Below are 19,302 nucleotides of genomic sequence, written 5' to 3' on the forward strand. Positions count from 1 at the left end.
AGGAGGAGGAGGAGGAGGAGGAGGAGGAGGAGGAGGAGGAGGAGGAGGAGGAGGAGGAGGAGAAGAAGAAGAAGAAGAAGAAGAAGAAGAAGAAGAAGAAGAAGAAGAAGAAGAAGAAGAAGAAGAAGAAGAAGAGAAGGAGAAGGAGAAGGAGAAGGAGAAGGAGAAGAGAGAAGAAGAGAAGAAGAAGAAGAAGAAGAAGAAGAAGAAGAAGAAGAAGAAGAAGAAGAAGAAGAAGAAGAAGAAGAAGAGAGGAGGAGGAGGAGAAGGAGGAGAAGGAGTTGTTATGAGCTTAGGGAGCTATCAGGGATGGAGGAAGAAAAGTAGGAATTTTTAAATACAGACTCTTGACTTTCTCACACACTCCAAAGTTATTTATTTATTTTTTTTAACATCAAGGACCTTGTTAGCCTCCAGGAACACTTAGAAGAAAGGGATTTAACTGTCAGAACTGACTCTCTAGCTCCATACTCCCACCAGAGGTCTAACTGGAGACAGGGAAAGAGTCTGCCCAGGGAATGATAATACAGAAAAGACTGGGTCTCTGAATAACCCCCAGTCTGCGGTAGGAGATTGAGCAGCCAGGCAAGAGAAGGACTAAGTGTCAGTATGTCAAATTTGCAGCATGGAGGGCAGAGGCTAGGATGTGAGCTAGATCTCATAAAGTGAAATTTAAGAGAGGCCACCATGAAATCTAGCATTTGGATTGAGAGAAATCAGTGCCTAAGGGCAGGATTGGAGGAGAAGTCTTACAAAAAAAGATTTCCATTGGGTTAGTGATCCAGTATGAATCAATAGTGAGAAAGGGCAGCAAGTGCAATCTTAGGCTTCATTAATCTAGGTACAAGATCCAGTGTGAGGGAAGCAATGATGTAGGAGTGGCAACTTGGACAGACTCCATCTATTTTGGCAGCTAAGTGGTATAGTGAGGCAACTAGGTGGTATAATGGATACAGCCCTAGGCCTGGAGTAAAGAAGACTCATCTTCCTGGGTTCAAATCTGGCCTCAGACGTTCACTAGTTGTGTGACCTTGAACAAGTCATTTAACCCTGTTTGCCTCAGTTTCCTCTTCTGTAAAATAAGATGCAGAGGAAATGGCAAACTCCTCCAATATGTTTGCCAAGAAAACCCCACATGGGATTGTGAGGAATTGGATACCACTGAAAAATGACTGGGAAAAAAGTAAGTACAATGGATAGAGCATCAGGAAGACCTGAGTTCAAATGTAGTCTCAGACACTTAATAGCAGTGTGACTCTGGACAAATCATTTAAGCTCACGTGTTTGAGAAGACCGTATTACTAGGACACATGACATGTGGAGGAGACTAAGTTTGCAGAACCATCATCCTGCCCTGATGGGGGCTTTCCTCACCAACAGCTCTTTATTTTGATAAAATCAAAGTTCAGGCAGAAAAATAAAATAAAGCCTTTCTGCAATGAAACATTTTTAATTCTTAAGGAAAGCAAGCTGTAAAATGAAGATCATAATAGCACCTGCATCACAGGACTTAACAGAAACAAATGCGATAACAGTTGTTATCTGGCACATAGTAACTCAATGTTTATTTTCTTCTCACTCTGTCCTAGTCCTGACATCTAGAATGCTGTTTTGGGATCTAGGCAATACATTTTAAAAGGACATTGACAAAGTGGTACATGTCTGGAAGAAGTGACTAGAAATTTGCCATGTGAGGTCTGGTTAAATAATAATATTTCTCCAGAACTTGAGGAATCTGTGATTTCATCTCTGTGGTTACACCCTTTACAAGCATCCAATCCTTTTACAATTTAAGAGCCTTATTAAGTAGCGTGCCAGAGGTCATAGAATCACAAGCTGCTTCTTTGGCTCAAGGTTTACTACTTTTTTCTATAGCACATTGCTTTACTTAAGAATTGCAGTGTTTCACTGCAGAAAGACTCGACTTAATTTTATTTTTGTTCCTGACCTTTGATTTTAACAGAATAAAGAGTGCTGGTGAGGAAACTCTTCCCCCCATCCCCCTTTCCATCAGTGCAGGCTGATAGGACTGCAAACTTAGTCCCTTCCATGTGTCATGCACCCAGTGACATGGCCTCCTCAAACAAGACTCCCCATTTTTCAACTCTGGGCATCTCGTCTGGCCATCCCCCATGCCTCCTCATCTCCACCTCCAGATTCCCCTGACTTCCTTTAATCCTCAGCTAGCATCCATTACTCACTCCTGATCCCCCTTCGCGCTATTATCTCTCACTTATCCTGTATATATTTCATTTGTACATAATTGTTTTCCTGTTATTTCCTCCATTAGGTTATGAACCCTTCAGGAACAGGAATTGTCTTTTGCCTTTCTTTACTTCCCCAGAGCTTAGCACAATGACAGGTACATATTATTTCCTTGATTAATACTTATTGACTGACTGGCTACAGTCTGAAAGACGCTTCCTGAGGCACTGTGGCTCTGGACAATGACCCACCCAGAGTCTCACAACCAGTCTATAGCAGAGACAGCAATCAATTTATTAAGTTGGCAACAAGATAGCTTTTTTTTTTCCCCCTGAGAACCATTGCCTTAGCTTAGGCTTTGGCAGGATAATTCACAAGGGCTTTCATATGGAGTAAGATTTACACTCATTTTTCTTGGCCTCAAAGAGTAGAACCAGGAACATTAGGTGAATATTGCAGAGGAGTTAATTTCAACTTATTAGAAGCATAACATTAAATGGAGAAAACTTCCACAATGAAAGTCATCCTTAAGTGGAATGAGCTTCTTCCCAGAGGGTGAGATCATTAGAAGTTTCCAAGCCAAATAGTCACTTCTCTTTTTAAAAAATTTATTAATCAATTGATTTTATCCCGAATTTAAGAAATAAATAAAAGCATTTCTAGAACACAGTAAAATGGAGAGGAGAGGAAGGGGAGAGGATTGCACATGAAACTGCAAATCTATTATGTCCAACTTGCTATGCTTTTAAATATATATTAAAGTTCTAGAGAAAGAACTGATATTATCTAAATATAGACTGAAGCATTCTTTTTTTTATTTTCTTTCTTCTTTCCTTTCTTCCTCTTTTGAGTCTTCATATACAAAATAGCTAATATAGAAATATTTTACTTGATTGTATATATATATCACCTTTCTCAGATTGCTTACTATCTCATAGAAAGGGGAGGGGAGAGGAGGGAGGGAGAAACAGTTTGGGACTCAAAATATTTTTTAAAATCTTAAAAATTATTTTGACATATAATTGGCAGAAAATAAAATATTATAGATATATGCATATATTAAAGTTATTATGAAACTTTTTTTCCTTTTTTCTTCCCTTCTTCTGCTTCCCCACTTTAGAGAAGACTATGTGTGTATGTGTGTGTGTCTGTATAATACGTTTGTGTGTATATACATATATTCTATACATATATATGTACATATCAATACATATATACATATTCTATACAAAACTATTCTATATTCTAAAGCTTCTATTTATCAGTTCTTTCTCTGGATATAAATAGTCTTCTTTCATAGGTCCTTTGTAGTTAATTTGGGTATTTATAATAGTCAAAAATGACCTCATCACTTTAAGTTGTGCTTAAAATAATAATGCTGTTACTATATATGGCTGGGCACTTCTTAGGATCAAGGAATCCCCAAATTTTTTCTCCAAGTACAGGTTCATCTAGATATCTGTAAGATTTCTTTCTATTCAAGTGACTTATTGAAAAAAAGCAGTTCTTTTCCTAAAATGATTTTCTGATTTGACATTCCTAAAGGTAGTCTGGAACTATGTAAAGCAAGGAATCAACAGTCAATGGTTTCTCACCCTATCTCTGACACTCAGTAGCCCTGAATCTATGGGCAAACTCCTTCCCTTCAGACCAACATTTCCTTACTTGTAAAAAGTAAGTGGGAGAGTGGGGCTATATTTAAATTCTTTTCAGTTGTTGATTATTGAAGATTAAATGCCTGCTATGGCCCAGGCACTGTGCTGAACTCGGAGGATACAAAGAAAGGCAAAAAAAAGTCCCCACTTTAAAGAAGTTCACAATCCATTAGAAGAGACAATATGTTAACAGCTATGCAGAAATATGCTATATAGACAATAGACTGGAGGTAATCAGCAGAATACCATGTCAGGCTTTATAATTTGTCTACATCATGATCCCTGATTTTCCTTTTTATAAGGAATAGAGTTTCTCTTTCATAAATTGAATTCATTGATGATAGTTAAAACATGAATATTTTGACAGGGCTTTAGGAAGACAGACATAAGCCAATTCACTGCTGGGAAGATGTTAGTGGAAAGCAATCCATCCAAAGGTTTTAAGCCCATTCTTTCCAGAGACATTCTCTTGAGAGAAGAATAGCAGGAGTTTGGGAATGATGTATACTTGTAATGCAAGATAGAGAGCAATGGAGGTAAGAGATCAAATAAAGAGCTCTAAGACTATCTAGGGAGGGAAAGAACTTTAAAAGCTGAAGGCTGGGGGATCAGAGGACAAGTTAGGAAAAAGGAAGAATCTGAACTAGCTCTTGAAAAAAGATAAAGAATCTAAAAGACTGAATGCATTTCAGGCACAGGGGTGGGTGAGTGAATGTAAAGAGGTAAGAAATAGCATTTAAAGGTCAGGGAGCAGCCAGCTGTCCAGTTTATCTGGAATAGAATGTAGAATATATAAAGCGGAACAATGGAAAGTAAAGTTGGAAAGGTAAGTAATCACCAAACTGTAGCAGACCTTAAATGCCCAGCTAAGAAGTTTGTATAGGCAGCCACAAGTTTTCTGAGCAGGAAAGGCACATGTATGTATATAGAGATAGATAGATTTTACTTTTGACTACAAATAATAATAAAAAGCCTTTGTACAATGAAGACAGCCAGATGGTGCAGAAGTAGATGGAGTGCCAGGCCTGGAATCAGAAAGACTCATTTTCCTAAGTTCAAATAGCCTCAAATGCTATGTAATTCTGGACAAGTCACTTAACCCTGTTTTCTATGATTTCCTTAACTGTAAAAAAGATCTGAAGAAGGTAATGGCAAACCACTCCTGTATCTTTGCCAATAAAACTCCAAATAGGATAATGAAGAGTTAGAAATGATTGAACAACAAAGCTTACATTTAAGTTACAAGTCAAAAATAAGAGTGTTGATGGGGCAGCTAGGTGGTACAATGGATAGCGTATTGGGCCTGGAGTCAGAAAGATTGAGTTCATATTCTGCCTCAAACACTTTCTAGCTATATAACTCTGGACAAATTAACTAACCTCCATTTTCCTTTAAACTTTAAAATGAGGATCATAATTACACCTACCTTGGTTATTGTGAAGATACAATGAGATTTCATATATATATACATATAAAACACACTTAATGCAGTACCTGACATATATTAGGTGCTTCATACATGCTACTTCTTTTGTCCTCTCCCCTTTCATTATCCTCCTTTAGATCTAACACAAATAAAAAATGTGTAGATTGTGGGTATCAGGTCACAACCCATCAGTTACACACAGCCATAAGGACTTAAGATGTGATAAAGTTGTTGCACTTCACAGAGATCCAAGCAATTGCACCATTATAAGGACATAATCCACTTTTTCATCCATCTGTAAAATAATATAATAAAATTGGATTCTAACCAACTGGAACACAGGCTATTAATCTTCTGATCAATGCTAGTGTGGCTTGAAATTAGTAGCCCAGTTATTTCAGCGGTGGGATTGAGACTTTCTAATTTTCCTACCCTTATAATTTAGAATTCTAATATTATACTTCTTTAGAGGTCCTCTATTCAGCACCTTCATTTCACAGATGAGGAGCCTGAAACTCAAGGAAATTGCAATTTGTTCAAGGATTTGAGCACAGGACAGCTAGGTGGCACAGTAGATAGAACACCCACCAGGTCTGAATAAGAAGATGTGAGTTCAAATCTGCCTTCAGACATTTCCTGGCTATGTGACCCAGACTCAGTTTCTTCATCTGCAAAATGAGTTAGAGAAGGAAATGGCAAACCATTCCAGGATCCTTGTACAGAAAACCTCAAATGGAAGCAACAAAGGGTGGGAAATGACTTCCTATTTCAAAGTCAATGGTTTTTCTTCTATACCACAGTTTATTTTTGGACCTATTGAGTCTGAGGTTCTGGCAGATATCCAAGTAAAATATTTAACATGAAGTTATAGATCTAGGCCTGGAATTCAGGAAAATTAGCTGGATTAAATTACTAAATATGGAAATCATCTGCAATAGAGATGCATATGAAAGAGCACCCCATTGAGGAAAAGTACAAAGAAATGAGAAGTTGTCTAATACAGGGCCTTGGGAGACACCGTGTTTAGGGGACAAGAGATGGAAGGTAGAACAGCAAAAAAAACAAAGTTGTCAGAAAGATAGAAGGAAAACCATGAGAGATAAGGAATGCAGACGATACAGGAGGAGAGACTATCCAGAAGGGATGGCAGGGTCAGGAGAGTCAAAAGTTGCAGAAGGAACTAAGGACACCTGAGAAATAGTTATCAGGCTTAGCAAATGAAAGTACGTTATTAACCTTTGAGACATCAGTTTCCATAGAATGGTGGAAGTGATACCAGATTGCTAGGGGTTGAGGAATGAGCTTTGGAGCAATAAAGGAGATAGCAAAGGTAGACTATTTTTTCTAGGAATTTGACCACCATAGGGAAGATGTAGAGTGCTTGACACAGTGTGAGGTAGTGAAAAAAGTGAGAACTTAGAATTGAAAGACCTGAATTTGAAAGCTGTGTGACTTTGGGAGAATTAATTCACCTCTTTGGGTCCCACTTTGCTCTGGTCCCAGTTCTCTCATTATAAATGAAATCATTAAGCTTTGTATTTATGATTCAGACCTATTATAAATATATGTATCTATTATATGTAGCACATATATAATATATAGATACAGATATACATCTTATGTTAAATAATTACTTGGAAGATATTTTGATCAGCATTGATTAATCTTAAGAAATAAAAATCACTTTAATAGAGAATGAGAGGTTTGACTAAATGTCATTTATCTCAAAATCTATGGTCCTGATATCTTTGAAAGATTTATTTGTTGATAATCTTATTTTTAATATCAAATGAGACAAATTAGTGTTCTCTTCATCAAAGAACAGAAGAATGTGCATTTCTTTGATTGGTAAATACGTGGGTCCCATGCAATCGTGGCGCATATCAGAATTGGAAGGGGTTTTGGAGACTTTGTCTAATTACTTCATTTAAAAGATGGTGACAATGAGATAGAATAAGGAGAAAGTTTGCTCATGTATTCAAATCTTGGTCACCTTGGAGGCACAGTGGGTAGAGCACTAGGCCACATGTAATAGTTGTGTGATTCTGGGCAAGTCACCTAACCCTATTTAAACTTGGTTTCTTCATCCGTAAAATGGTCTCAGAGAAGCAAACCACTCTGCTGTCTTTGCTAAGAAAACTCCAAATGGGGACATGACAAGTCACACATAATTGAAATGACTCAATCACAAGAACAGTGAAATTTCAGGAAACTGATGTTTGCCAAGAGGCCTTTGGCCTGTGTATGAAATAGAGGAAATTCTTGGATAGATTCAAATCAGACCCAGAGATAATTTCTGAGATCCTTTCCCACTCTAAAATTTTGTGATTCTGTGATTATATGATGTCTATAGTTCCTTTCAATTCTAAAAAAAAAAAATTAAAAGGAGGAGGGAGCTAAATGGCACAAACATTGGTTAGCTATGTAACCCAGGAAAATCACTTACTTGTCTCAAAAAAAAGTAATATGAGAATGGAAGACCTTGTGCACCAGGATGGTCCTAAGGTAATCTGCTGCCTCATGGGCTTTCTTTCCCATAGGTACTGAAGGCCCTCCTGGGAACCACTAGTCCCTGTGTTAGTAGTAAAGGATATTCAGACTTCCCCAAAACAGGACATTGTGGGGCCATGCTGCCCAATTTCTTCCATCTTCAAAGGCTCTACCAGCCTTCTAAGTGAGAGAACCAGGGACTTGTACCAGATCCATAGTGTAAAGAAAACATTAGGAAAGGGCTTGTGTGGGCAGAATAATAAGAACCGTGTATTGGATGATAAATGATGTTCTGATTGTGTTCCAACAGGAACAAAGCGCATGTTAGCTAAGGATAGTTTTGCTAGTATCTCAGGAAATCCCAGGAACAACAAACAGCTCAGCTCAAACCCTTCGTTTTGGGGAGTCGGTCCACTCTTATCTTTAGTCTCTGTCTTCTCCCCACCAACTTTACACCATGTCTGGATTGGCTCCGGTATTGCCTTGGTGGAAGGAATGCACTTTTCCTGGCCCTCAGTAACGGTCTTCTCACTTGCATCCCTGGGAGAAGCCTGTGATAAGTACATGCTTTGCTCAACTTAGAAGTGTGGTATTTGCACTGGAACATGATCCAGAGAACAGCGAATCTAAATGTTTTCCTGGTTTAGAATAGGCATGCAAGTTGTTTTCTCCCAGAAGTTCAGATAGGAGTAACTTCTGGTTGAGGAGCCTTTGATGCTATACACTTAGGAGGACATTTGTATATAAGGTTTTACTCCTGGATCAATCTCAATTCTTTCTTGAGAGATCTGATGGAATCACAAGCTGTGTCTATAGAGAGAAGAAATGACTCCAAATATCATGTATGCATCAGATTTTGGGATGAAGAGGCAAAAAAACCCAAAAACAAACAAACAAAAAGGCTTATAGGAGGTGAAAATAATGCGAGCAATGACAGAGATGAAAGGTTGGAAGTAATACCTGTAAAGGCAAAAAAAAGGAATTTTCCATCCATTTCTCCTGTACAAATCTGAGCATCTTACGAGAGGTTGTAGTTGGTGTGGATGGAAGGAGGGGGAGTTGGAAGCATTAAGGAATGTGCTGACCTAGCTTGTATTACACGCTAGATCTGAGATGAGAAACAGACCCAGACATGTAAAACTATACCTTATAATTAACTGACTGAGGTTTTCTCAGGACTTACTAGTGAATTGGCAGGTGTGGGAATATCCCTTCTTAAAGCATAAGCCGATCTATAGGGTGTTACAAAGGGGTCACATTACAAAGAGCAGATAGATGGATGGCTCAGTCAGTCATAGACTGGTTTCCTGTTTGAGATGGGGTAGTGCAGGCTTTAACGTGGGGCGGCGGTTCGCCCTGCCCAAGAGAAGTGGGAAGGAGCCGTATTGGGAACAGTGTTAGTCTTGGGAGGTGACCAGGATGGGCTGAAAACCTTGCCACGAGCTTAGTTCAAAGAGTTGTGGATGTTTTATTCCATAAAATAAAAGACTTAAAAGAGAGCAGGATCTCTGGCATCAGATATATAAAAAGTTGTCATGGGGTCAAAGGATAAGATTTGTTTTTCCTGGCCTCCCAGGACAGAGATTGTGGTAATGGAGGGAAGCTGGAGAAAGGCAGATCTGGGGTCAGCCTCAGGAGAGCTCTCTGTTTCAGAGTGGAACGGAATCACTTAGAGGAAGCTTTATGATGGCTTGTTAGGAATATAGTAGAGATGTAGTTGTAGTTGTTGCTGTTGTTTTGTTGAATTTCATTCTCAAAGAGAACCATGACTTCAGGGAGGTGATCCATGAATTGCAAATAATTGGATTTAAGTGAGGGAGGGCTGTGCAAAATCACCTGCCTCACTTTCTCCTCCAGAGCCATCTGGGTCCAGAGGCCAGATCAGATCATGATGACTGGAGATGGCCCGGGATACAGTGCAAGACCTTGGCCTTTTTAAGTCAAGGTCCTTAACAGGTCTCAGTTTGACTGAAGTGAATCCTGTTCAGATATCTGAGGTCCCTTTTACTAGATTCTGAGGTTCTGTAAGTCATAAGATCTTAGTTCAAATCCAGCAGGCCACCTAACCATTATTTCTTGGCAATATCATCATATGGCAAAAAAAAAAAAAAAAAAAAAAAAAAAAAAAAGCCTTCAGGGGGAAAAAACAAAGAGCTTGAAGGAGTATGTACTTATTCCCTTAAAAATCTGGGTCTTTAAATTGCTACAGAATCATGAACAAAGTCTTATTTTGCTTTTTAAAAAAAAAAAAGAAATAAGAAAAGATTAGAGAGAGTTAACTCTCATTTATTCAACAAATTTTACTAGGTGCCTTTTATTTGTAATACATATTGGTACCATGTCAAGTGATACCAGCACAGCTACAGAATAGAGGGATAGGTTTTCTGCCCTCTTTATCTTTATAAGAAAGTAAACCGGGTTGCTTATAGTATACTTTTTAAGTGAACTTGGAAAGGCCCCGCCTGCAACCAAAATACCTTCCCTTGTCATACTGTTGGAAAAACTTCTATTGTTGATAATAGTATCAGCCCCTCCAAAGGCCAACTTTCATCTGTTCTGCTATTTATCTTTATATTTTTCTGGTTTATGCTGTTTCTCCGCCCATGAGAATAAAAGATTCAGGAGGACAGGACTCGATTTTGCTTTATCTTTGTATCCTAAGTATTTATATAACTTTTAGCACAAAGTAAATTCTTCTTTACTAATTTATTTTCAAAGAATAATAAAGTAACATTAGGTATTACTGTGAAGCAAGAGAAATCTCCTCCAAAAACCCAAAGGGGCAGACTGTATCTACTGGACATGCTATAAGATTTTCTCCTCTAGTCCTCCCTAGTTGCCTTAATTCCTTTGGGTAAAAAAGTCAATTTTTAACCCCACACCTAATCTAGACACACTCGGATGGCACTATGGATGGTTCCAGTCAGCTCATCCTTCTAGGGAAAATTTAAGTGAATCCCAAATCCAAATTTTAGAGTTCTGCTTGGGAGAATTATAGTATAATTTGCAAACCTAAATTGTTTTTTATTATTAAATTTTATTTTTAATTTATGGAATAAAACAAGAATTTCCATAACATTGTACAATAAAAAGATGATTGCACATGAAATTGCAAATCTATTATGTACAACTTGCTATTCCTTTCAAACATATAACAAAATTATTATGTAAATTTCTTTTTCTCTTCCTTCTCTTCTCCACCCTAGAGATAGCTATCATTACACACAAATAGGTGTGTGTGTGTGTGTGTGTGTGTGTGTGTGTGTGTGTGTGTGTGTGGTGTGTATGCAAATTATTCAACTCATACTTGTATTTATCATTTCTTTCTTTGGATGCATATAATGTCTTCATTTATCCTTTATAGTTAATTTGGATATTTATAATCATCAAAATAAGTTATTTATTCAAAGTTGCTTTAAAATAACATTTTTGTTTTGTTTTGTTTTGTTTTTTTGTTTTTTTTACCATATACAATGCTCTCTTAGTTCTGTTCACTTTGGTCTTATTACTTTGTGCAAGTCTTTCCATGTTTTTCTAAGACCATTGAGCTCATCAATTCTTATAATATAGTAGCATTCTGTGCTACAATCTTATACCCTATCTTATTCACCCATTTCCCAATTGATAGGCAATTGATTGCAGGGGCAGTTTTGAATTCTTTTTTTCATTTATTTACTATTATAAAACTAAATTGTGACTCATTAACCATCAGAAGAGTCTTGTAACTTCCTGTGCTAGAATTTTAGGGTCCTATTGTATATAAATAGTTTGCCAAGTACAAGCCCCTCCATAGGCTGTCACCCCATGTATACTCTGATCTCAAAAAAGCAATAACACTCCTTCAGGTGATGGGAACAAACTCATTTATAAAAAGAGGATCAAGTAAACAAATTACCATTACCAAATTAGGAGTGAGGAAATAGAAAAATAGGATGCATCAATTTTTTTATATCTACATCCAAATGGACATAGTGGTGGTTCATGCGTTTTGGAAGCCTTAGAATAAACAGCCACGAAGAGGACCAATGATAGCACAAGTGATAACCTGACTGATAGAAAACTGAGTTACCAGAAAGAATGTAAGCCCTCTAAAATGGAGAGATTTGGAAGGAGTTTAGTGCTCCACACTAAATCAGAATACACCGACCTAATTAAAAAAAACATGGGATTTCATGTTGTTAAAATTATACTATATTCTTTCATGATTTTTCCTCCATGTCTCTCACAACATTTAAAAGAATCTGCCTAATTATTAGTCTAGGTAGTGAGCCATGTGAATTTCTTCTCTTTAGGTCAGTGATTGTTGAGGCATTAGTTCACTATGCCAGTCTTCAGACAGTCCCATCTTTCCAGATTACCCAGAAAATACCACTCAGTCAATACCACTAAGAAGGCTGGATCTGAAGCCCCATCTGATACAAGCCATCTCAAAGCATTTTTTCTAAGTGCTACGAGTTTAGCATCTGAGACCCATATTAGGGTTTGTAAAGCCTTTCAATAGGTACTATTATCTCCATTTTACATATGGGAAACTGAGGTAGGGAGTGATTAGGTATCTAGCCCATGGTCAACCCAGCTAGTAAATAAGTGTCTGAGGTCAATTTGGAATTCAGGTCTTCCCGACTATAGGTACAGCCCTTGATTCCCTGTACCACCCAGCTATGTGAATCTAGAACTCTAACCGGAAGGTACCTTAAAGATGAAAGAGGGATGACTAGGCCTGGAAATGACTTATGGATCATAGATTTTTAAAGCTGGAGGGAGTTTTGGAGATAATCTAGTCCAACTATTTTATAGATGAAGAAACTATAAGAACAGAAGTGATTTGTCCAAAGATATGGGGTTAGTAATTATGGAGCTAAGACCTGAACTTGGGTTCCAAAGTCCCTGTTTAGGAATCTTTCCATTACATTCCACTTCTTCACTTGCCCTATAGCTAGAACTGAAGAAAGCTGAGTTCATTACTTAAAGATGCTCTCTAGAGTCTTAAATACTCTACAGTTATCCCTTATGCATTATAGCTTTCTCCATCATGGTTACAATATATTGCATGCCAACATAAGAAATTAAATGAGGAATTTGGGGGAGTTTTGTGGGAGCTGCAGATAATACACAGAGGTCAGCAGATGATTTAGAAAAAAGTTTAGAAATTCAGAAATTCATCAAATATATGTATAGTATTATTTAATATCAACACATTTTATTTTTTAATATCATAATAATTCAGACTTTTTCTCTGATAAAACAAAAAGAGGTGCAAAAAAATTACAAAGATTTTCCAGATTGCAGGGGTGCCTTACTCCTAACCTTCATAATATGAAAAGGATAATTGTACTTCTTACATATGGTATGTTCTAAGAACATAATTGGTTGGAAGAAACACAAGTAGGAAGTCCTAAGGAAGGACTGGAAGCATTTCATGAGGAAATGGGAGGACTTTGACTCTTTTGTCTGGGATTAGGGCTTACAAGATTTAAAGCTTTTGTTTCCATTTTAGCAAACTAACTGAAGAGTCTAAAGTCGAATTTAAGGGATGTATGTGAAGAGCTGATTATTAGAGTTTCAGACAGCTTGAATTGGAAAAATCCTCAAAGGATTATTTCAAACCATTTTCTTGCCCTTTAAAAAAAATGATTGATACTTTTTTTTTTAACATCACTAGAATTTCTTCCAGCATCCCTCTTGGCCTCCTCCCAGACAGCAATCTCATATAACAAATGACATTTTGGTGTCTTTTTTTTTTTAATTTAAAGAAAAAGGAAGAAGAAGAAATTATTCCCCCCTAATCAGCAAAATTGATCAATGTAATGAAAAGATCTGAAAATTGTTCCTTTTTTGTCCATTCTCCCATATATATGTATATATATACACACAGACTTTCCCTCTAGTCAGGACCAAGTAGGATATCTCCCATTGAGAGATCTATAAAGAATCATATTTCACATCTTCCTCTGATTCTCACTTTTATTTCTTTTGTCTCCTTTAAGAGTACATATTATAATGACATGATTGTGTATACATGTGTTAAGAGGGAGACCAGAGAGAAAGAGATAAAGTGAGAGTGAATTGCCTTTAGTTTTAGAAGTTAATATTTACTGCTAATGCTACTAACTTGATATATAGACATATAGCTGCTGTCAAAAAAAACAAAAACAAAAAAACAATATGAGCTCTACACTGTGTTCAGTCCTGACAGTCAGCCCCTACAAATACTGGGATGATGGGAAGATATTTCCAACATGTCTTCCTTCAGGCTGGGGCAGGGTGGGAATGAGAGTGGGAGTAAGAAGGGGTCAGTGACTGCTACTCTATACCTAACCTGACCAAAGCCATAGTTTTGATCAGAAAGCTTGTCGATAGTATATGAGGATTCACTCCGACATCTGATAAGCCATTTAGTATGTCAACAAGCACTCGTACGCCAAGAATTGTGCTACGTTATGGGGATACAATGAAAAGGAAAAAAACTACAGCCCTTATTTTCAAGGAGCTTATTTCCTAATGGGGTGGACAAGATGCAAATCACTAGGTCTCTCAAGTCCTACAATGGAAATCAATCAGTTTTTGTTGTTAGTCTTGTGGATCTGGACTCATCATTGATCCCACTGGGATTTTCTTGGCAAAGATACCGGAGTGATTTGCCATTTCCTTTTCCAGCTCATTGTACAGATGAGAAAATTAAGGCAAACAGGATTAAGTGATTTGCTCAGGGTCATGCAGTCAGATTTGAACTCAGAAAGAAGTTTTCTTGACTCCAGGTCTAGCACTATCTACTGCACCACTTAGTTGTCCAACTTGCTGAGTAGCTACTACAAGCAAAGGCCTTGGGATGAATGCTCTGGGGTCACAAAGAAGCCTAACATATAATTTATGCACTCATGACACCTGTAGTCTAGTTGGGGAGACAGGACATGTTAGATAAATAATTCAAATAAGAGATGGTATTGGCATAGGTCCAGCTCCTGAAAATTGTCTGTAAATCAGCAATAGTATTTTTAAGATGTAAGAATGAAATGCAATCTGACCTCAGAGTGATCCTCAGGGCTTAGAAGGGACATTGTAAAATCAAAGCTGAGAAGCACCTGCTGTGAGACTGGATATCTATCTTTTGGAAGTGAAGAAAGGAGACTGAAATTCTAAAGGAAGATATTCTAATGGAATAATCTTTCCCCTTCCCGGATAATGTCTAAGGTCTCTCTGGAAAAGAACAAAAAAGAGCTTCAGGGGCATTTTCTTCAGCTTTTCTATAGGGTCAAAGGCACCCTCCTGGAAGAGCAGAACTGTATAATCTTCATAAACTTTTTGTCTTAAGTAAAGACCTCTGAAACCATAAGGGAGAGAGAAAACCTGTCTTATTTAGAATCTGAAATTCTCCTTTAAAGTTTTTCCAGCTGTCTTAAAGATTTCTAGCTCAAAGTTAAAGCCTCCTAGGCTGAGGAGGTGAGAAATGAGACAATGATTTTTAGACACGCACTCCCTACCAACAAACAAAAAAAAATGTTTTTGAAGTTGGCCACAGTCCAGAGGAGTTCTAAGGAAGTTGGTTGGAGGCCAGTCCCTACTCCTGGCACAGTGGATAAAACACCTATGGTTTCTTGTAACCAGAGGAGTTTCACTCCACCTTCTTTTGCTCCTCTCAATCTCCACCTTTCCCTTTCTCCCCCCAATCTGAATCCCAGGCCAAGTCTGTCTATCCTGGGTATATAGCACAGACTATGGTTCCTGAGTCTATGCAGAGAGAACTGTGAGAGGGTATGTAGAAACAGGTCAGGCAGCCTGCTAGGTTAAATGGTCACTGAATATCAATTGCTTTTCCAGCATTTTGGCTCCTTCACTCAAGCCTTACCTTCCTCTCTAGGGTGGAGGGAAAATAAATGGGTAGCTTTTTGTACATAGTCCCAGTCTCATGGAATCATCTGCTCACATCTGCTGAGCTGAGGATAACTGAGGTAAACAAAGAAAGAAAGCAGGTATTTAAGTATATGCACAAGTATTTGAAAGTACATCTTAAGTACATCCTTTAGTATTTGAAAGATTGTCAGGTTTGGCTCTTCCTTACGGGGCAGAAGTAATAAGACACAGCAAACAAATTACATGGAATCATGATGCTGATATTTTTTATTATGTCTGTAACCTTGAAAAGTCATTTAACTTTTCAAGTTATTTCCTGATCTGTTAAATCAGGAGTTTGGACCAGATGATCTTTAAGACTCCTTTCAGCTCCACATCCTGTGATCTTATGAGTAAATTCTACAGTCTAGCTGTAACTGGATAGAAGGAAATTTTTCCTAATAATAAGAACTATCTCCAAATAAAATAGAATGTCTCATCAAGTAATGAGTTCCTCATCATTGAAGATAGTCAAGTAAAGAATGAATGATCGGATACAAGGTATGCTGCAGAGAAAATTCTTGTCCAGGTTTGGTTTGGACATGATAACCTGTGAGATCCTTTTCATCTATCTGCTTCTAGAGAAAGAATTGATAAATAAAAGTATGCATAGAATACATTTACATATACATACACATACATATACACATATATGTCTATATCTAATAGTAGTCATTTCTAGGATAGAAGGAGGGAGAGGAAAAAAATGTATATGATAGCATTGTTATATATTCAATTTATAGTTTCATGTGCAATAATATTTTTATTATTCTGTTATGAAAATGCTTGTTTTCTTCAATAAATTAAAATCAAAATAAATAAAACAAAGGAATTATCGTGTCTGAGGATGGATTAGAACTCAGGTTCTCCTGACTTCAGGGCTAGCGCTCTATCCACTGCACCACCTAGCTGTCCCTAACAATTTTCTTAAAAAGAGAGAGGCGCCCTTAATGGTTACATTTGTTTCTGGATCTTCCTCACCCAGCATCTGTCCTTAATCCTCCTTCTTCAGAGTCTTCTGGGATTCTCTTGCTTCAGGGAACACAAGATCTTTGGATAAACTAGTTAATTTTTGCTTACTTTAGGTTCCCTGTTGATCTGTGAATTAAAGTGATTTAAAGATTGTCATGTGAATCATTCAATCCAACCCCCTCATCGAGTAGAGAAAAGTGAAGTTCTGGGAAGGCAAGATGTGGGTCCAATCTGCTAGTTATAGAATTTCCAACAAAAGGTTCAGCTAGTGGCGCCACTGAGACTAGAATCTGCATTTCTTGACTTTTGTCCAGTATTCTTTTTCCTCTATACCATATTGATTGTTCTGGGTTCTAAATCCAGTCTCTTGTACATTTTTTCCTTGGAAAATCTTCGTGGAATGGTCTGCATAGTGAGTTAGACCACTGTTCAAAGCTTACTGGTACTACTCTGTCTATTGGCTCCTGGCCTCTTTCCTTGATTGGTTCAAAAAAAAAAAAAAAAACCGGTTTAAAATCCAAGCCCACCACCCATTCCCCTGGATTTCCATTGAAGTAGTTTAAGATGAGCAGGTGCCTTTGACAAGAAGGAACCTCTCCTAACTCCACCCTCTCTTCTTCCAAGGGAGGAGCTCTCAGAAGTTCCAACCTGTCTCCATTCCCACCCAAGCACAGTACAACAGTTAAGCACTCTCCTACATAGTTCTCCATTCCAGTAGGGAACAGCTGTGAGGTGGAAGTCTAAGAGCAAAGAGGAGAATCTTTGAAAATGGGTAGAGTTCTGGGCTCCCAGGAAGTCCTCACCGTACCCTTGTGTATTACCTGAAAGGCCAATGGGCCTGCCTTGAAAAGGAGCTTCCTTGCAGCTTTTTGGTAAGTGACACAACTATCAACTCTCCATGTTTAGGGAAACAGTCCCTAGAATGTTAAATCTAGAAGTGATCTAGTCTCTCTCTCTCTCTCTCTCTCTCTCTCTCTCTCTCTCTCTCTCTCTCTCTCTCTCTCTCTCTCTCTCTCTCTCTCTCTCACACACACACACACACACACAAACACACACACACACACATCCACACTTCCATTTTACAGAAAATGAAGCTGAGAGGTGAATGAGAGAGGTGAAGTTCCTTATCTACAGTCATACAGTGCTCTAACTAGATCATTCAGAAATCCTGATCCCCATTTTTCTTGAGTACTTCTCTGCTTTCTAAGAGACTAAGAGTTTGAGTACTTTAAATACTAACATCCAGTTAAAGACATAAAAGAACATACAGATGACTCACACTAGAAGTAAAATACTAATTTTAGATGAAGTTATCTTTTATGTTATTTTTTTCTCAATGATACATAGGAAATATGATTTTTTAAAACTTTAACCTCATCTAAGCTAGTCTTTTGATTGAATATGCTGGTTCCTTTTGATGGATAACTGAGAACTGAAAAAACTTCCTCCTGTTTCCTCAACAAAGTTGGAGACTTAAAAGGTTAGGATGCCTTTAGTGGGAAAGAGGAGGGAAGGAGGGAGGATGGAAACCATCTCTTTTCCCATAGAGCTGTTTCTGCTTAGAGAAAACAAACAAGAAAGTACAGAGCAATTAAGTAGGCCCTCCTTACAATAATTGATATTTAATGGATCCAAGGCAAGTCGCTTAACCTCTCCAAGATTAGTTTCCTTCTCTATAAAATGAGAGTTTTGGACTTTGTGGCCTGATTGGAGCCTTCCAACTATAAATCTATGATTTTATGATCATTTCATCCTTTTCTAAATGTTTGGGGAATTGGGGGATATCCTTTCACCATGAAGTCACATTCAGATCCCACCCTCCCTTTCATGGCTCATGATCTCAGTAGTCACCTCCAACAACTGTATGAGCTCAGACTTATACAAGTGAGCGGAGTCAGGAAGCAGATGGTGGAATAGAATGTGGACTAGACTCAGGAAACCTGGGTTTAGGCACTACTTTGCCAATGCCTTAAAAAACCATTAATTAAAACCATTGCCTATGGTTTTGAAACAGTTGTTCATCTTTATAGGCCCATTTTCCTCATCTGTAAAGTTAAAGAGAGAGGGCTAAACTATATGAACTTTATAAGTTTCCTTCTAGTTCCAAAAACATGTGAATTTTTCAGGAGTCTGAGAAAGAAGGGTGGAGGTAGGCAAGTAAAGGGAGGACAAAATGACTGTACCTTATTGGAGTTCCTTGGGTCAGCTTTCCCACAGGGAATAGATTTGAGGATAATTTTGAAATTTAAAACTAGAGGAGAATTGGAAGCGGTAAGTTATTTCAGGTTTGTGAGGGATGGAAGGAAGAAAATAAAATTTATTAAGTACCTAATTCTGTGCCAGGCATTGTGCCAAGTTCTTTCCATAATCTTTGGTACTATTATGTTCCCCATTTTATAATTGAGGAAACGGAGGCATATGGTGGTTGCCTTACTTCTCCAGAGTCACTCAGTTGGTAAATATCTGAGGCAGAATTTGAATTCAGGTCTTCCCGACTCAGGCCCAGAACTCTTTTAACTATGTCATCTATCTCCCTCTGAAAGAAAAAGTAATGAAAGTGGGAGTAAAAGGCAACCAACCGCTAAGTAATGTGAAATGAAAGAGATCTGAAGACAAATAAGTCAGGAAGTCACCAAGGACAGAGAAGCTATTATAGGAGGTCTA

At 37.9% G+C, this 19,302-nt stretch overlaps 1 protein-coding gene across 2 annotated transcripts in view; it reads left to right on the forward strand.

Moving 5' to 3' along the window:
- Positions 1 to 19,302, forward strand: part of GABRP (gamma-aminobutyric acid type A receptor subunit pi) — a 46,258-nt gene that overhangs the window by 1,269 nt on the left and 25,687 nt on the right. The window contains exon 1 of one of the 2 annotated variants that reach the window (XM_074292052.1): positions 17,310 to 17,510. The exons of the other annotated variant lie outside the window; for it this stretch is intronic. The gene's annotated coding sequence lies outside the window, so the exon portion shown is untranslated. Of the gene's footprint in view, positions 1 to 17,309; positions 17,511 to 19,302 lie in introns of those variants that run through there. 2 annotated transcript variants of the gene reach the window in all.

This window comes from Sminthopsis crassicaudata, chromosome 2, assembly GCF_048593235.1.
Source record: "Sminthopsis crassicaudata isolate SCR6 chromosome 2, ASM4859323v1, whole genome shotgun sequence".
Classification (NCBI taxonomy): domain Eukaryota; kingdom Metazoa; phylum Chordata; class Mammalia; order Dasyuromorphia; family Dasyuridae; genus Sminthopsis; species Sminthopsis crassicaudata.